The 14,246-nt window shown below is 43.1% G+C and overlaps 1 protein-coding gene across 2 annotated transcripts in view; it reads right to left on the bottom strand.

Moving 5' to 3' along the window:
* LOC126457747 (P2R1A-PPP2R2A-interacting phosphatase regulator 1) overlaps window positions 1-14,246 on the bottom strand; it is a 63,954-nt gene that overhangs the window by 28,467 nt on the left and 21,241 nt on the right. The window lies entirely within an intron of this gene.

Here is a 14,246-nt window from a genome sequence, read left to right as displayed (position 1 = left end):
TAGATACTTTGTATCATAACACAGCAGAAAACTTGAATAAAATAGAAAAGAAAATGTGTTTCTTGTACAATAGTTACAAAGTTTCACCAAAAACCCCTGTCAAGTCAGTTAAAATATTGTAGTTTTGTTTTAAATAGGGAACTCTGTTTCTTCAACATTTAAGTTCAGTGGGAAGTAGATGAAAATTTAGGCATGAAATGTACTTGGCACTTCTTTGTACCATGTCATTCTTATGTCTTGTCTTCTGTGTGAAGTTCTACAATACTCTGGGGTTTTCTTATAACAATGCACATTAGGGAAGATATGTACTGTGAAACAGTGGTAGGCATTCCAAATGGCCTTAACAATTTGTGGATACAGCTTCTTGGATTTACACAATAAATTATTCAAATCACTCTTTCCTAAGGGATTTAATACTTTGTGAAAAAGACTACTTCCAGAAGGTATAATGGAAAGAGCAGGCCCAAGTGGCTGCATGTGTGACCTCGTCAAAAATGTGAGAAATGGTTCTTAATTCAGAAGCAGCCAAGCTCAATCTCTACACAATACAAAGTATGTGATGTTCCTAGTATGGTTTGTACTCTAAGTGAAGACCCATGAACTTATAGCTAATCCCTGTAATAGCTGGTTACAGAATATGCTTTGGAACTTCATGGTAATTGTGAAATTGGATGGAGATGGTCTTGTTTAGGTTTGCTGAGAGAGTTAGCAGTGGACCTGTTGAGGATTTTTTGTAGGAAAGGAAGTTACTGGTGTTTATGGTTGACATGGTTTCAGGCACTTTATGTGTAGTCATTTGCAGACCTAGGAAATTTATACCCTATGCTCCTGGTAGTGGACAGGTAATTAGCATAAATCTTCAGCAATAGTTAGTACTGAATTGCATTACATAGTTTCAAGAATTATTTTCTGTTTCTTGTTAATGAAATGTCACTTCAGCAGAATATTTAATGTCCCCCTGCCATCACAGTGTTGAACTTTTCTTCTAATAGTAGTTTGTGACCAAGACAATAAAAGATCCCCTCAAATAAAGAAAAATACATAGTGGCATTTCCTGGTTGGTCATGAGAACTACTATTTCTTCTTCTTTTAACAATAACTGCACTGTAATGGTGGATAATTAGTTATATGCATGCAAAAGGTTACCACCATGGTTAATGAGTACTGTGCACTGCAAAATGGTGCTATCCAAAACCGGCGCCAAGTCAAGTGTGGTGCACCATGGGCCATAGAAAACAGGGACGAATGACAGCTGCAGAGATGTGTATGGGCAAACAGACTTTTAACTATTACGCAATTGACCACCCAAATCAACCAAGGGCTACCAACAGTGCCTCCTCAATGACTGTTCAGTGAACACTGCTGCATATGGACCACCAGAGCAGGCACCTGGTCCGTTCATCACCAACCACGTATTTAATTTTCACACCAATACTGAAGCTGGACCTCCACTGAGTGGTGACAGGTGGCATTTTCAAATGATAGATGGACATTGGTGTGTATGGCACGAAACATCTGAAAGCAAACCGCTTGCAATGATCATCTGAAGAGTCCATGCCAGAGAAAGGAGCATTATGGACTGGGGAAAGTTTTTGTGGCATTCGTTGGGTGATTATCATTCTGGAAGGCACTATGGATCAACACAAGTACGCATCTATCCCTGGGGACTATGTCCACCCCCATATGCAGTGCGTTTCCTCTGTACGATGGCATCCACTAGCAAGACAATGCAATATGTGACACAGCTCGCAGTGTACGTGCATTGCTCAAAGAGGGCCAGGATCAGTTTACTATATTCCCCTAGCCAATCTAATCAAAAATCTGTGAGACCACATCAATTGAGCTGTATGTGCCATGGATTCTCAAGCAAGAAACCGAGTGCAGGCCACAGAAAAGGACTTGGAATGTCTCCACATCACTGTTGGTACCTTCGAGCACCTCACTGACAATCTTCCTACATATCTCGCAGTTGTTCGCACTGCAAAAGTTGGTTATTCAGGTCTTTGACAGGTGGTCACATTAACATGACTGGACAGTGTACCTCTAGTATCATCAAGACTATAAATCTTGCTGCAGCTGAATTCCTTTTTTACGTTCATACTGTGTTACGGTCTTCAAAAATAAGGTGAGGAAAGAAACTAAAATTTTATGAAACTATGATAGTGTCTACACTTGTCTACAGCAGCAAGACCTGGACACTATCAAATGACAGAGAAATACGATTCAACCATATAGTTGGTTGGTTCGTTTAAAGAGCCAAACCAAGAGGTCATCAATCCCTCTACCTGGAACAGGCAAGTCAGCAAAACTTCACACCAAAGAAGGGCCTAGCGCACAAAACCCAGGAAAAGAAAACCCCATGGTTTATTGAAGGTCAACAAAGCCTAGAGAAATGAACAAGCAAGAAGAAAACGGGAAAAAAGGGAGAAAGGCGGGTGAGGTGTCCCATCCAGGGAGCAGTTGGAGGCTGCCAAAGACAGAAAGTGTAATGGGGCACACACCACTTGCCATGTAATTGAGACACCCCACCCAACAATACCCACAAAAGACTAGCAACATGGACAGGAGAGACATGCACAGGAAAACAGAGAAAGAACATCAAGTCAGACAGAACACACAAGGGAAATGAACAGCAAAAGAGTGGGTAGGGCGAAGGCTGGGGCGTACCACGAAGCCCAGACAGCTGCCGCCTGTTCAGGGCAGAGGAGGCAAGAGTCAGCCAGAGTAGAGCTGGGTAAGTAAAGTCAAGCAAAATGTGGAACATTGTCAAACACTCACCACAACGACAGTAGGGTGAATACTCATGACAGAGGAGATGATCCTGAGCCAGTCAAATGTCTGATACAGAGGCAGCAAAGGATGATGGAGTCCTTTGCAAGAGGCCGGCATGGAGGACCTCTGTGAATTCATGATTTCCTTTATCTTCCATAGTTTGTTAGGAAAATTCAGAGTACACAATTCCGTATTCCAAACCCTTATCCCTAACTTCAAGGTGTAATACTGATCAGAGGTGCAATTCCGAAATACCAATCTGACAAGGCAGCTTGCTGGTAGCCAATTAGGCCAGCTTGTCACCCAGTTCATTCCCCAGGATCCAGACAAAGGTCACTGAGCATCCACACTGTTTAAGGGCAAAAAGGGAATCCTGGATAGTCAAGACCAAGGGATGGGAATGGTAACACTGGTCAAGAGTTTGTAGACTGCTCAAATAGTCGCTACATATGAGGAAGGATTCACCGGTGTGGGAAAGGATATGCTCAAGAACATGAGAGATGGCTACCAACTCTGCACTACAGCCATCTGGTGAGGAGCCAATCATTGAGACATCAGTATACACAACTTCTGAACCCCAAAATGTGCCAAGAATGGAGAAGAATTGGCAGTGGAGCACCACAGGATAAGCAGAATCTTTTGGAGCTTGTGACAGGTCAAGACAGAGTTTTAGACGAGGTATGCACCATAGAGGTTTATATGTGCAGGCCCAGGAATGAGGTGGTAGAGGGGAAGGCTGGATATGGATGGCGATCGTAAGCCCAGACCTGGGCCACCATTGTGGAAGGTGGATCTCCATATCTGGAAAGAGGAGATGGTGGTTCAGGTGCTCTACAGAGCAGTGGATGCAGAACACATAAGTAACCAACCATTGTGGCACAGAAACCACAATGATTGAACCCCAGTCTCCACTAGGAGGCTGGTCATGGGGTTAGTCTGAAAGGCAGCAGCTTCCAGTCATACCACACAATGATGTACAAGGTCCAGCATCTGTAACATCACAGGTGATACCGAGCTGTATGCAAGACTTACGTAATCTAGACAAAACTTGACCAATGCTGTATAGACCCCGTATCAGAGTAGAGTGGCCCGTGGCCCAGCTAGTGTTGCTGAGACATCAAGGAGTACTGAGAAGGTACCCACATGTCTGCTTTAGTTGATGAAAATGGTGAAGCAATGTCAACCAGGCGTCAAAGACCAGACCCAAAAAATGATGAGAGTCCACCACACTGAGGGACTGGCTATAAAAGGTACAGATTTGGATGGGGATGCACTGTACGGCGATTACAGAAACGCATAACACAGGTCTTAGCAGCTGACAACTGGAAGCTATGAGTGATAGCCCAAGATAGTGTTTGGTGAATTGCTCCCTGCACTCAGCATTCAACAATGCCCATCGCAGACAAACAAAAATGAATGCAAATGTCTCAGCATACAAAGAGGGAGACACCGTAGGTCCCACAGCCCCAGCAGGCCACTGAAAAAGAGAGAGACAGTCAAAACAGAACCCCGCAGAACCCCATTCATCTGCAGATGGGAGGTGCTATGAGACATGCAAACATCTACCTGAAAGTGCAACATGAAAGAAAGTTCCAGATAAAACATGGGAGTAGGTCATAGAGAGCCCACTTGTGCAAGGTGAAAAGGATGTGGTGACATTGTGTGTTATCATAAGCTTTATGCAGATCATAGAAGACTACTACAAGATGTTGACATCCAACAAAAGTCAGATAGATAGCACAATCCAGGTGGACTAAATTATCTGGAGTACTGCAGCCTCGGTGGAAACTACCCTGGGTCAAAGCCAAAAGATCCGAGATTGAAGAATCCAATACAGCCTCCAGCTCGCCACACATTCAAGTAACTTCCAGAGGACATTGGTTAAACTGATCGGACGATAACTGTCCATCTGAAGAGGCAATTTACCCAGTTTCCAAACTGGAATAACAACACTTTCTCCCATTGAGAAGGGAATTTCTCCTCACCTCTGAGATGGTTCAAAAGGGCAAGTATATTATGTAGGCTAGCCATCAATAAGTGCTGAAGCATTTGGTTGTGCACTTGATCCAGTCCAGGAGTCGTGTCAGGGCAGAGAGCGAGTATGCTGGCAAACTCCCACCACCAAATGAGGCATTATAAGGTAACAGGGAACAAAAGGTAACGGGAGTCATTACAGATGGTGTTTGAGAAGACACAATGCAGGCAGATAGTGGACCAACGCTGAGGCCTATGCAAAATGCTGAGTAAAATGCTTAGCAATAGAGTCCAGACTGGGAATAACACTATTCTGGGAAATTCCCAAGGACACCTGCAGAAGGAAGCAAAAATGCACCTGATATTTGCCTATTCCTGAGAAAAAGGGAGTATGGCAGTGACATGGTTTCCAACTAACCCATTTCTGGTGTTTTAGAAGATAATGGGCCGAGGCATGAAGCCCTTTAGAGGCCAGGAGATGGACGCTGTTTGTAGCATTGGAGGGCACAACAGCAATCGTTAATAGCCACAGCAATTTCAAGGCTCCACTAAGGGGCAGTCTTCCATCGGGGAGAACCCGAGGAAAAAGGAATCGTCGAAACAACTGGCGAAAGCGTGGTGTCAGTCAAACACTGTACAGACTCACCAGTGCTTTCATGAGGTAAAGCGGTTTGGTTGGCAGCCTAAGAAAAGGCATCTCAATCCACATTAGAGGAGGAGAGCGACCAAGCGAGTGATGCTGGAGAAAATAAAAACGACTGGAAAATGATCACTGCTGTAAAAATTGTCATGAACTCTCCATTGAATGAATGGGAGGATTCCAGGGCTACAGAGGGAAAGATCAATGGCTGAGAACATACCATGTGCCACACTAAAGTGTGAGGGGGTTCCACTGTTGAGGAGACCTGTCAGCAGGTCTTCAACAATCCTGCTCCAGTCAGTGGTCACAGTACCATCTCACAGAGGGTTACTGGTATTAAAATCCCCATGGTGAAGAAATGGGGTGGGATCTACCAAAGAAGGGCAAGAAGAGTGGGAAGTGTATAGGGCCATCTGGGAGGATATAAAAATTGCATATTTTTACCTCATAGTCTAAATGGATCCAAACAGCCACTGCTTCCAGTGCTGTATGAGGAGGAACCCAGGAACTAACAACACTAACAACATCTGTGCACAGTGACATACCCTGGTTGTAGCAGAAGGCTTGGAAACCATGAAGAAAGAGTCAACAAAAGAGTATTCACAAAATGACATCCCTCCATCACAACACAAGCTTCATAATATAGAGAAAGAAGATGCTGCAATTCCAGAAGGTGACAATTATAACCATTACAGTTCCACTGGAGGAGAGTAGTACAAGAGGCTGGATGGATGTTAAACAGGCCAGAATCAGTCATTGTGCTGAGTCAGTATCCATCACCGAAAAGGACGGATTGTCATCCACGAATGTAAGATCACACCCTGATTGAAAGTGAGGAGTGACACCCATAGGAATGTCACAGATTTTCTCATCCCAGGACTTACATATCTTCTTCTTCTTCTTCTTCTTCTTCTTCTTCTCCTCCTCCTCCTCCTTAGGAAGTCAAGAAGAAATTTGGTTGGAAAGACAGCAAGACCCAGCAACATCAGAATCCGAAAGAGAATGCACAGCCTTGAAGCCCACACAGTGTAGGTCATGCTTGTATCAAAGTAACAGGCTTCTTGTCCTGGAGATTCTGGGGAGAGAGGCTCCTAGCAGGAGCCTCAATGCTGGTAGATGCCATAGAAGACACTATCTTCTCCAGTTGAGGAGAAGAAATTGTTTTCGATGGGGTGGGGAGTGGGGGGGTAGAGGAATGGGAACTGGAGGTAAGTAAGGGAGGGGGGGGGGAGGAGGAGGAGGAGGAGGAGGAGGAGGAGGAAGAGGAAGAGGAAGAGGAAGAGGAGGAGGAGGAAAGGATGCAACAGAAGCAAAGATAGACAGTAGGGTAGATAGTCAAGAATTTTTAATTCCAGAATCATCCTTTCCTTTTTATAGATCAGGCTATCTGATGAGCGAGGAGAATGTGGGCAAGAATAGTTCATGCACTTGGGTGGTAAGGTGCAAGGACTCCCCAGATGGAGAGGGGTGCTGCAGACACCACAAATATGATTTGCCTTACGTCACAGAGACGTGTGACCGAAACGGAGAAACTGGAAACAGTGCACGAGAGGTGGGATACAAGGTTTAACATTGCAATGATAAACCATAACTGTGACGTTCTCTGGAACAGTATCCCACTCAAAAGCCAGGATAAAGCACCAGTACCAACATGATTGTCCTTTGGACCTCTCTGGTCTTGCCAGATGAAATGAACACTGTGCCATGCCAGATCAGTCCCAAGTTCCTCGTCAGATTGAAGGCTGAGGCCCATGTGGAAGATAACGCCCTGGGTCATATTTAAGTACTGATGTGGAGTAATGCTCCCAAGGACATCTCACAAGAATGTCTGCCACTCGCAAGCACACAGGGAAGCCAACTGACTGGCAGAAGAGTGTTAATCAGTACAGAACCAGATCACATGTTACTAAGTGAGTCAATTTCACCAAACTTGTCTGTTATATTCAACAAAAAGGAGAGGTTTGGAAGTGGCAAAAGTCTCCCTGTCTGTCCTGTAACAAACAAAGTAACAAGAAAAGGGTTTCATTCCAAGCCATCGGGTCTGGACCTCCTCCCAAGTGGTGTCTAGGGAGGTGAAGGCCAAGGAATCAGGAGCAGAGAGAGAACCATTCCTTGAGACAACTGTGGGAGAATGGCCAGAAGTGTCAGCTTAGCACATTTCATGTGCAGGGCATCTGCTTGATACCACTCAATCTGATCAGGGGCTCACCGTGTTGGCACCACCCAGCTGCGGCAAGGGCTGCCTGGCACAGTGGTCATTGATGAAAGTTCCGATGCTCCAAAAAGATGAGCAACCCCTCCAAGACATCCACGAGATGGTGACAGCTCAGGTACCAGAAGTGCAATCCTTGTGTTGTCAAGGGGCTCAACCAGCCAAGTATGTAACAGCCCGTGTTCTTCTTCAAATGGCTAACACTATGGAAACAATTTAGAAAGGAGGTCAAACCCCAAGGGGAACCAGAAAAAGCTGAAAAAAGAAAAGAAAGTGGAAACACGAGACACACACAACAGAAAAGAAATAGCAGAACTGAGGGATTAGTGGGACTGTCATAAAGGGAAACATGAAGTACAAAGGAGGGGTGGGGTGAAGGAGGGTGGGGGGGGGGGGGGGGGGAGAAGCTAGGATGGGAAGGAGAGTGGATATGGGGAAGGAAATGTAGCATGAGAGAGAAGAAAGCTGCAATAGCTTGGGGCCCCACGCGCACCGCCCTGCGAAAGAGCTGTGAGCCCCATGGTCGGTTCAATCATATGAAATGGGATTTCTAAGAGCAGTGAAAGGATGTATAAAATTAGATAAATAAAAAATGTAGCTATAAGGTGAGAATTAAAAGTTGAACCACTAAATGATGTAATAATGAATAGTTAAATGGGAGGAACATGTCAGAGTAGAAACTACAATGAAAAGCAATCAAATATGTACAACATGGAAAAAAGTATTGGAACTCCCAAAAAGATATGGTGGTGGTGGTGGCCGCCATAATATAGAACGTGTGTGTGCGTGTCTCATAATCTATGCTTCTGAACAACTCCGTCTTCTTCTTCTTCTTCTTCTTCTTCTCCTCCTCCTCCTCCTCCTCTTCCTCCTCCTCCTCCTCACTGAGTTTCATAAACACAGCGCAGACTTTATACTTTGTAACTTTCTATTCACTGCCATGTAAGTTTACTTTTATATAAATGGTTTTTACATTTTTAAGCTTCAAAAGTTTTCAGCATATGTTGGAATGGTACAGGACCTACATAGTGCTGCAGCCAAGTATTGAACATTCTCTTGACAAAACTTGCAACCTACAGTAATACACTCAGTCCAGAGCTGTGTAGATAAATTATGATCTTCTCATTTTCCACAAAATTGGGATGGAATGGAACCAGACTTGGACAATGGTGAGGCGTACTGGATCACAGAAAGTGACCAACAGAACATAACGATCGTCATTGTCACCACCACCACCACCACCACCACCACCACCACCACAATCATCATAATCACCATCACCATTATCATAATCATCATCAGAATCACCACCATCGCCACAGCACTGCAATGAAGCAACGTAAAGCTTTGTTCATCGACTTCGCCCAACACTGGAACTCTAAAATAAGTGTCGATCTGTCTGTCTTGCTTACCATATTTACTTGAATCTAAGCCGCACTCGAATCTAAGCCGCACCTGAAAAATTAGACTCAAAATCAAGGAAAAAAATTTTTCCTGAATCTAAGCCGCACCTGAAATTTGAGACTCGAAATTCAAGGGGAGAGAAAAGTTTTAGGCCGCACCTCCAAATCGAAACAAAGTTAGTCCATTGTGATATGAGACACAATTTAGGTCGAATGAATGACGATAAAGATACAGTAGTTTGGTTGAAGTCCTAAGCTTAGCAGTTAAGCTTTACCAAGTAGCCATTGCTATGCGTCAGGCGCTCCGTCTGCTTTTATACAGGTACCCTTCGTTTTTCACTTGCTTCGTCTGGTTTGAATTGATTGCTTATTTTTCTTTGATCTAATAAGTGCCGTACTCTTTTTTATAGGTGTTTACGTCACTCTAAGCTGAAAATGCATTACTGTAATGTGTCATGCATTGTTTGTCGCATTCTGGTAATGTGTGTTCACGACCTGTCGCCGCTCGCGGCATGGCTTGCTTTGGTGTGGGCTGCCGCCGCTTACAATTTAAAAAAAAAGAGAGGAATCGTCTCATTAGCGAAACAATGCCAAGAGACTGCTATTTGTTGTTATTTACACTGCTGCTTTCTTTGATAATGATCAACAAGAACCAAATAATAAACTGCGTATGATAGAAGATGTTCTGAACGAGAATTTAGCGAAAATTTTTCTCTGCTGAAAATCTTTGCAGACGGCTCTTTAGTACATTACTTTCTGCACAGAAATTAGAGTCATCTTAGATTTAAAAATCTACTCAATTGCCATGCTTCATTTCTGACTGCATCACTATAAGGCATAAGAATAATACGAATATAAACATGACATGATATGTGTATTCTTCCGCGTTTGCTGTTGTCTCACTCTAGTTTCGTAGTTTATTAGGCAGACAGGATTTAAATGAGATAGCAGCAAACACGAAAGAACACATGGCAAAATGTTTATATTGGTATTATTCTTATGGTGAAGAGAATACTGCATGTGATTCACAATTCATAAAAGTTCCCATTAGCAACAATCTCTTCTCACAGGTAGGAAAAAATTCAGAACTTATACTGACAAACATTGCAAACAGTCTTGCCAGTCGGATTTTCGTAGTACATTGAAAAGCTGCTACATTCGAAGATGAACAATACGGAATTTGTATTTACTTCATTGGATAATGTACGAAAATGCAGTGGTCGAAATTCGGGGCAGAGAAAAAAAGCTCGTCTTCCACCTTTTTTTAAATTTATTTACTGACGCAGAGAATTTGGCGCCAGAATTTATCTTTGTGCCTGCAAAGCATGCCTGTGTAGCGCTACATATATTCGACGGCAGAAGTTAGTTGTGGCGGCACCTACCAACATATTTCAGAACTTCCGCTTACTTTGCACTCGATTCTAAGCCGCAGGCGGTTTTTTGGATTACAAAAACCGGAAAAAAAGTGCGGCTTAGATTTGAGTAAATACGGTATTTTACATTGCTGCAGGTCGGACTGATGGCATGCGTGCCATTTTTTGGCTCCTGTTGCCCAAAAACAACAAATGTTGTGAACTGCAGTGGCCATGCTGACATGCTGAGAGGCAAAATATTGATACAAGATACAATACTGATTTCCACATAATGAGGAAAATATGAAGAGCAACTACTCTAGTAAGAGATTTTAAAATCTGGGTAGAGCTCCAACAGGCAATGTCACATCTCATATTTCTACAAGACAATTTCTGAGCACAGGTGGCAAGGAATGTGCAAGATGCCTTGTAAAAACAACAGGTTAGCAGGTTCACTAGATATACCATCCATCAGTTATCCCATAGAACGGCTGGTCCACAACGTTCTTTATATATATAACCAGACTCCCACAGCACAGAGAGACAAAATGTGTAAAAATTTTACAATTAACGGTGGTTACATGGAACTTGATTTCACTACCTGCCTCTCTGATGAATATGACTTATGCTGAAGAAAGGGATGTGGACAAATGCGGACAATTGTCTGCCATCACATTGCGGAAAGTGTTGGATCTGTGTAGACACATGAGACTTTCGTAAAAGACAGGCAGCCATAATGTGATGTTAAACCACACTGGATCCAGGTGGCATTCACACAGATAAGATTAGTTTTTGATATGTCAATGTGCAGTTATAAAATTAGAACCAAGAAAGATTAAAATTACTAAGGATTTTCAGGCTACTAAGGATTTTCAGGCTACTAAGGATTTTCAGGCTACTAAGGATTTTCAGGCTACCAAGGATTTTCAGGCTACCAAGGATTTTCAGACAACCAGTGTTACTACCTAATAACATAGAGGAAGCCAGAAAGCAAATAATAAGCCCAAAAAACAGAACTACAGGTATCATCCGAAAACACTGGGATGACTGTAGCAGACCCACTAGAAGTAAACAACATAACAGTAAGCAACAAAAAATAAAAGTAGTTAAACAATTTAAATGCCTCGGAGAAACTATACAATTTTAACAAAAAATATGTCTTGCAAGGAAAAAAAGTAATAAAATGATAAAGGCTCGAAAACTAACATGGTCCACATACAATAAAAAATGTCTATCCAAAACACAAGACAATGGTTCAGCCAGAGATAACACGCATGTGAAAATCTTTTTAAAGTCACTTAGAAAAACAAAATCAACAAAAGCCTAGAAGTACAGATAAGAATAGCTAGAATATGCATAAATAAAAAATATAAAAAAGGAGGGCAATTGAAGATAGTGCCAAATTAAATGCTGCAAAGGGGGATGGAGCTTATTATAGCTACGAAACATAGTAAGATGAATTCTTTCTTTGGCTACATCAAGAGAACACCTTAAACTAGATTAACAAGAAAAAAATATGGAGAAACTCTGGAATTTGAAACAAGTAGGATGAATCAAAGAAATCAGAGAGGATATGGAAGAACCAGAAATAAGCCTGGATGATTTGCAAAACAAAACAGAAAATTTTAAGAACATGAAAATAAGATATAAAGCAAAAATAAACACAGTAAAAGGGTTCGGATAGCTGAAGAAATGTAGAAAAGGTCAGAATGAATCAAAAGATACTGGGCAATTTGGGAGGAATGAAACATAACACTTACTGAACAACATGACTAGCAAATGACTGATGAAAATGCTCCACCAAGGCCATAAAAATATATAATCATAAAGTCAAGAGATTTTTTAAAGAACTCTTAGTGGCTTAGTGATTATCTTCTTGTATACCTGCATGAAAATTCCTGACAACTTCAGTATACAATATTTAGGATATAGGCCATTCCCTCACACAACAATTCACTATTATTTGCGAATTTTGTCTACCCACTGATGGTTCTTTGTTCAGGGAAGAAAGATTAAGTCAGAACAGATGACCGAAGAAATGGTCACATTTTGAGTCAGTGAACTTTGAGATTATTCTGCAGAAGATGAGGTACGCGAGCATACTACACACTGTATCACAGACACAGTCCCTTTGACTGTTCAGAGATGTCATTAAACCCACCCAAAGATGTAAATAACCATGAATGAGCAGCACCCATTAGACAGAGGGGGTCCAACAGCCGATCAGTTCCAGTCAATCCACCATGAAGGAGGTACACAGCTCATTTTGTCTCTAGTTCAGCCATGTCTAGATGGTGAATACTGTGGTTCAATCACGTCCCCGTTCTTACTTTGTGCCAGGAGGGGCTCTCAAGGAAGTGTCCAGGCGTGTCGGAGTGAACCACAGTGATGCTGTTCAGACACGGAGGAGATACAGAGAGACAGGAACTGACGATGATATCCCTCGCTCAGGCTTCCCAAGGGCTACACTCGGCAGTGGATGGCTGCTACCTACAGATTATGGCTTGGAGGTACCCTGACAGTAACACCACTATGTTGAATAATGCTTTTCGTGTAGCTACAGGACGTTGCATTATGACTCAAACTGTGAGCAATGGGCTGCATGATGCGCAGCTTCACTCCCGACATCAATGGCGAGGTCCATCTTTGCAACCGCGACATCATGCAGGGTGGTACAGATGGGCCCAACAACATGCTAAATGGACCACTCAGGATTGGCATCACGTTCTCTTCACCGATGAGTGTCGCATATGCCTTCAACCAGACAATCGTCGGAGACATGTTTGGAGGCAACCCGGTCAGGCTGAACACCTTAGACACACTGTCCACCGAGTGCAGCAAGGTGGAGGTTCCCTGCTGTTTTAGGGTGGCATTATGTGGGGCTGACATACGCCACTGGTGGTCATGGAAGGCGCCGTAACTGCTGTACGATACGTGAATGCCATCCTCCGACCTATAGTGCAACCGTATCAGCAGCACACTGGCGAGGCATTCGTCTTCATGGACGACAATTCGCGCCCCCATCGTGCACATCTTGTGAATGACTTTCTTCAGGATAAGGACATCGTTCGACTAGAGCGGCCAGCATGTTCTCCAGAAATGAACCCTACCGAACATAACTGGGATGGATTGAAAAGGGCGATTAAGGACGACATGATGCACCAACCGCTCTGAGGGATCTATGCCGAATCACCGTTGAGGAGTGGGACACTCTGGACCAACAGTGCCTTGATGAACTTGTGGATGATACACCACGACAAATACAGGCATGCATCAATGCAAGAGGACGTGCTACTGGGTATTAGAGGTATGGTGTGTACAGCAGTCTGGACCACCACCTTTGAAGGTGGTACAACATGCAATGTGTGGTTTTCATGAGCAATGAAAAGGGCGGAAATGATGATTATGTTGATCTCTATTCCAATTTTCTGTACAGGTTCTGCAACTCTCAGAACCGAGGTGATGTAAAACTTTTTTTAATGTGTGTAGTTACAGCCATAACACTGGTCACTGTGATGGGAAACCACTGAGGATGGTAGCACAGGAAGTAGAGAAGAGGCGACTAATCTTGCAAACTTGAATATGACTGTTCAGAAACGTGGTTACAGAAGAAATGACTATTCTTACAGATGTGGAGGAACAAATTTATGAGAATGGATGGAAGGAAGATTAAGATGAACCATCCTGTGAACAGCATGGTCATTAGGGATGGAGCATAAGTTCTGATTACAAAATTATGGGGGGGGTGGGGGGGGGGCAGAAATTGGCTCAGGAAGTATCCTAGTATTTCCCTGGAGCAATTTAGGGAAATTGTGGAAAACCTAAATCTGGGTGTCTGGATGTGGATTTGAACTGTCATGCTCACTAATGTGAAATGTGCTGCAAGGTATCCT

This window comes from Schistocerca serialis, chromosome 2, assembly GCF_023864345.2.
Source record: "Schistocerca serialis cubense isolate TAMUIC-IGC-003099 chromosome 2, iqSchSeri2.2, whole genome shotgun sequence".
NCBI classification, from domain to species: Eukaryota; Metazoa; Arthropoda; class Insecta; order Orthoptera; family Acrididae; genus Schistocerca; species Schistocerca serialis.
This window is presented reverse-complemented; position numbering and strand designations above follow the sequence as displayed.